This window comes from Lepisma saccharinum, chromosome 25 (genome assembly GCF_977018435.1).
Source record: "Lepisma saccharinum chromosome 25, izLepSacc3.1, whole genome shotgun sequence".
Classification (NCBI taxonomy): domain Eukaryota; kingdom Metazoa; phylum Arthropoda; class Insecta; order Zygentoma; family Lepismatidae; genus Lepisma; species Lepisma saccharinum.
The window spans coordinates 32599685-32606024 of NC_139253.1; positions in this window are offsets into that span (position 1 = coordinate 32599685).

The following is a 6340-nucleotide window of genomic DNA, read 5'->3' on the forward strand; positions in this document are numbered from 1 at the left end:
AAGTAGTGGAATTTCTGTATTTTAGGAATATTGTCATTTGTGTGAACCATAGCCTGAAATGCATCTGAATATGCTAACCAATCCTGATAATTACCGTGAAACGTGGGTAATTTGATGTGGTTGGTGCCTAATGATGAAGCATTGTTTACAACATCTGATCCATCTGTAGGTGCAGCTTGTGCTTGTTTATGTTTCTCTATAATGGATTCCATTTTACCCCGTACATTGTAGTAAACTTCTTCAAAATCCCCCCTGTGAGGTTCGTGATTCTCGTTTATATCTTCTACTTCTAAACGTGTTTGAACTTCATCATATTTTTCCCACAAAGGTGTTAAATTCTGTAAACGGACCCTTACTTCTTGAACTTCCCCCATATCTTCAAAGGCATTGACGAATGCTTGTGTTCGTGTTAACTGTCCCCTAAATCCAGCTCTTTTGCGTATCAACACTCTTTTCTCTTATCCATCGCGAAGGAAAGAGGGCAAGATATGTAGGAAATAGTACGTGAGGAAAGAGTAAACAAAATATGGTGTGAGCCTAGCTAACTATTGACCTTGATCTGAAGCTTCCCTGGGCGTTGGCGATGACGTCACTTCAGCCAACAGCAGGATAATGTAGTGGATGCTCAAAACTGTCCAAATTTATGATACTCAGTCCCGTGATGCATTATCGTAACAGATAACACTTATTGTCCACTGCATACTACCGTGTATAACTCAGTCTTGTAACAAAACATTCGACGTACGCACGAAATAACAATACGGAATGTCTGTTCAAACCACACGCGTAACGGTTGTGATTGAAAATTACATGTAATACGTAATAAGTACTGTGACACACAAAGTTCTACGATTCAGCACATAACATGCAACCATATATTGACGTAAGTACGAATGTCAGTACACATCTGTAACTGGAACACTGCATACAAAGTCACTTCGATACCGCGCGAAAACACTCGTTCTTTCCATGGCGGGTGAGTTGAGACGTGTGTTCTGATGTGTAACACGTCATATCTCACAGAACCGTTCACTTTGTAAACTAATCCGGCCCGGAAATGACCATAAAATGTTGCGTTTCTTATTTAAACACTGGACTGATTATATACACTATTTAATGTACACTGACACTGGATTACATTGGAATGGAGTCAACCACCGTGTAGCAATGTCTCTCGCTGTTCTCTCGTTCAGTGCGGGTATTTCCCGATATGTACCATGCCCTGCACAGTCTCCGAAGCAGAGTCTGCACTGTCCTGCCACCTAATGGCGACAAGTATAATGAATACTTAAAATATACAAATTTTCACACATTGATAACACAAATAATAATACATACACTAATCTATCCCAAACACCTGCCTTCTCCTCCCGCTGTCAGTCTTTGCCGCAAAGCGAACTCTTCCTTGCGTGGGCTCGGAGTCCTTTCCTCATGTTGCCTCAGGAGGATACCGGAACAGTCCTCCTCTTTGCTTTTGCTGTTGTCAGATAAAATGTCAGTCTGCAATATTTACTTTACGACAATATTACCAGTTCATGTATGTAATAATATTTTAAGACAGGTTCTTAAATTCTTTATATTTTGCTGTTACCAGCAGTTACATTCATATGCTGGTATATGCTGTGTTATTAAAAAATTGACATAAATGTTTTGATATTTGTAGAAAAAATCATTCGGACTCGAACTCTGTGAGCAGAGTGGTTAGCCCAGGGGTCTGGGGTTTGAATCACAACCGGGCCTCTTTTTTTGTGAATGTTCCTTCATGATTTCCATCACCACTCATCGTAATCTTCTTGATTAGCTAAAAGTAACAGAGACCCAAAGTAAAAATAAACTAATGCCCCTATCACACGGAACTAGATTTCTAGTAGGAATGGCCTAGTTGGCGCTGAACTGACTTTCTAGTTGGAAATCATGGCCGCCTGGCTGACTGCTTGACTGGTTTTGAGGAATAGGACATGTTCTAATTGCTACTAACTTCTTCGACTAGATTCTGTGGAACAGCCAATCAGAGCAAAGTTTGGCCATGTGAAGATATTCTGTGAGTTTGTAAAGTAACCTTTTTTTGTCTGTGACTTCCGAGTGCATACAACACGAAAGGCATGTTTACAATTGAAAAAGCTAAACTATTCTTCCATACGTGTATAGTAAACGTTGTAAAGTATGTATTTAATCAGCGCCATTCTTCTCTACCTAAAACCATTTAATACGAAGCGATATTCCTCTCGGTTGAATAGTTATCGTATTTTAAAAGTGTGAAGTGATACGTTGTTTACATCTCGCGCGGCCGCCATTATGGGAACGAAAGACTATCGACAAGTACGGGATAACAAGTACCGTGTGAGGCGAAAACTAGCAAATGGGTAGCCAGTCCAGCGTCAACTAGAGCATTCCAACTAGAAATCCAGTTCCGTGTGATAGGGGCTTAAACCAAACTCTGTAATGTAGTCTTATATCATAACTTGTAAACATCACCCATTGTACATGGACCCACTGTCTGATGCAGCGAGTTATGCATGCCTACAAGGCCAGGTGAAAGTTTCCACTTGCATCAGCTTGCAGAAGTTTGCATTGAGGAAATTGCAGTGCTTACCCATGGCAGGGAAGAATAAGCTCAAATTCGGTGAAAACTCTGCTTATCATGGATACATGTGCGAATATGCCAGCATGGAACTGTTGTTTACTTCCATTATTCTATGAATAAAACTGAGAACCCTAATCATCATTCCATTTCATATGAATAAAAAGGCTGATAATCTCCGCACACAAGGGATTGATTTGGTTTATTATACATCTTTTTGCCACTTTTGGCTCATTGAAAGATGATGATGATGTGATAAAGTTGATGAAGGGGGCACTCATGAGGAATGTCCATGGCCAAACTGGGAATCAACCCCAGGAAATCCACTGGTGAGATTGAAAGTTGAAGACTTAATGCAGTCAACCACTGAGACAGCGTGCCTGCCACACACACACACACACACACACACACACACACACATGCATACTACATATATCAAGGAGGGAATTGACCTTCCCCCTCATGTTAACTGAAGATTTATTGTAAAGTTACTAGCTGTCTGAAACACATGCTGCATTGTTAAGCAGAGACCAGTCATTACATCAAGAACATTATATATATATATATATATTAGGGATGTGCCGAAGCCGATTACAGATGTATGAAAATCGGCAGAAATTGACATATCGGCATTGGTATCGGCAAAAATCCGATATTTAAACCGGTACAGATTATACTAGTTTTATATTCTAGTATTGTTGGATTTATTGAAAATTTGGTTATGATTTGTCATTATTGTAGACTTTTTGTAATAAAATTATTGCAAACTCTCATTTAGAGGATCAACCTAACTATAAATCGGAAATAAAACAGTACATTGCTGAACCAGGATCTGCTGTTGCATTGGAAATTCAAAAAATGAGTATTCAAACCTGAAGCAAGTGCTGAGAAAATACTTGAGCATACCTGCTGCATCAGTATTCAGTGATTGAGTGTTCAGTGTTGCTGAACAGATTTGCGATAAAAGAAGTAGGTTACTTCCTGAAGTGCTTCCAAATCTCGTATTTCTGAAGTTGAATCTGGCAGAACAGGAATTTATTTTGCATTTCAAAGAACTGCTTGTGTACTAATGTTAAATCTCTAGGTTCACATAACCTTTTGTAGATGCAAATGTACATTCGCATCTATTGAGAATATATATGTATATACATATGATATGCAATAGAAATGTACATACCAAATTTATTTTTGTCATGCAGAAAATAACATCCCATTTCTGTTTAATAATCTTATGAATCGGTATCGGTTCCAAAAATTATCGGTGAGTACATCGGCATCGGTAAATTTTCAGCTTCGTCACATCCCTAAGATATATATATATATATATATAAATAAATAACAGAGTTCCTGAAGACTTAACCCCTGAAACCTGTCCTCAGATGACATCTTCTTCATTCTCTGGACACATGGGGAACCATCCACTTTCCTGGACCAAACCACTTATGCTCCATCAAGTTCACCAGGACCCACTCCTCCAACCAAATCACCTCCCTGGATGTGGACGTGCACAATGAGAAAGTAATTTGAAAACATCAATCCACATCAAATTTACCAACCATATGCAATACTTAAAACTTCTCCATTCTCCCTAGACCTCACAGACACTGCCTGAACACCTCACCCACCATTTACCAAGTCTTGGTAAACCATGGATATTCTTCCATCCTGGTCACCAAATACCCTGAGCTGCCTCATAAGACGTCCACTAAGAAACATACCACACACCTCCCTGTACTTGTTACCCAATATCATCCCCACCTCAATAAAATCAGACATACCTTAAGTTCCCTTCCTCCCATCCCCCCCAAAATGATCCCAACACCAGAAATATCATCTCCAATAAGCCCAGAGTTCTTTCAACACCCCCCCCCCCCCCATTCCTCCAGAACATCCTGGTCCACCATACACTTCCAGCCCACAAATACAACTGCTAATACAGGTGCTAAACCTGCCTCATTACCATCACAGTACCCTCCAGATAAACCATGCCACTGGCAAATTCACCCTATCTCAAAGGAACCTGCCACACCTCTAACCTCATTTACAACACCTGTGGTGGCTTCTACCTGGGAGAAACATCCACCACTCCTCCATCCTAAACCTGGACTTCACTGCATCCAAATTACGACTGTTTCCAGGTAGCTTCATCCACCCCATACCCCAGTCCACCAATACCTCAGTAGATAAAATATGGGAGAGGGCCTATATATCAGCCATGAGCGTAACAACACCCTCTGGCCTGAACAAGGCCATCCAGTAATGTTTTCCATGGACCCCTCCCACATCACACAGTTTTCGACAAGCCCAGCAAGAGAACCATGTTTTCTTTTGTACTGTCTACAACTTCGATCTGGACCTGGCAATACTGAAGGTAACAATATTGTTTTTGTCATCTCTCTTACTTCACTCCTACACCAGAAATTGCAGCTCACGGCTGCAAAAATTTGAATTTTTTCTATCTGATGAGTAGGGACATGCATATTTCGTTTTTGCCGAAAAAACGAAATTTGAAAAAACACATTGTAGTGTTAATTTTTCATGTTTTTGAAAGGTGTGAGATGCATTTTGTGACCATGTTTTGTCACGAAATAATGCGAAATGAACTGCAAAAAGCGAAATTAACTCTTAAACACTAAATTCAGGGTTTATTCACCGATGCGACACCTTCTGAGGTCTGAATTATCCTGAGAGTTATGAAATTCCCGGAAAATTGATTAATTCTGCTGTTAATATTGGAGAAGCAAAAATGGACTCCTTACACAGAAATAAACTTAATACTCTTACAACTACATAAATGTGCTATTAGAAGTGAAATGTTAATTCTGTGGAATAAGTGTAGTTTTTAAATCAAATTTAGGATTATATTCACAATTTTAAAAACAAAATGTCTTTTTATATACCACTTTTCATCCAATTATTCACCGCTATAACACCGATATATCATTTTATTTACCGCTTTTGAACCTGAAATTGACTCAGTTTTTGTACTGAAATTTTGCTTTTTTATTTACCAAAAATATGTGCCTCTACTAATGAGCGTTTCCTGTTTTATTTGTTAAATAACACTATTAATATTTGTATTTACAAATTCAAGATTGCTTAAGAGTTAAGCAGTGAAACAAGAGTTGAATGAGAATAAATAACAGGCAAGAGAAATTCAGAGGTGTATGACAAGGATGAGGCCTATCATTTACATTATTCAACTTCTACTTGGAAGAATTAGTAAGAATAGTTTCCGTAATATAGGAGGAACAAGAATGTATAAGTCTTGTGGACAACATGGCCTTGTTAGAAGAAGACAAAAAATGTTATAAGACTTACATGCCTGAGTGAACTTACGTGAACTAGGAGCAGCTCAGGTTGAAACCGAGAAACCATAAGGAGCGACATGAGGTGGTCACAAAGTCAAAGTGAGAAGAGCAATGGCTAAATAAGCCTTCAACAGAAGTAGTGGTGCGTTTCGTGGACCTTTAGATAAATAACTAAGAAAGAGACTAATGAAGTATTTTGTGTGGCATGTAGCACTGTACAGCACAGATGCTATGATGTAGTGAGGAAAAGCAACCAGAAGCTTTTGAAATGTGATATGGGAAGAATGAAGCATGTGAAGTGGTCAAGAAAGGGAAAATAAATTGGCTACAAGAAACTTCCTGCTGAAAGATGCACTGGAAGGGAAGAAGAAGATATAAGAAGTGGCTCTATATCCTAAACCCAAATGGATCGCCTTTCCATACCACCCCACCACATCTGGAAAATTTG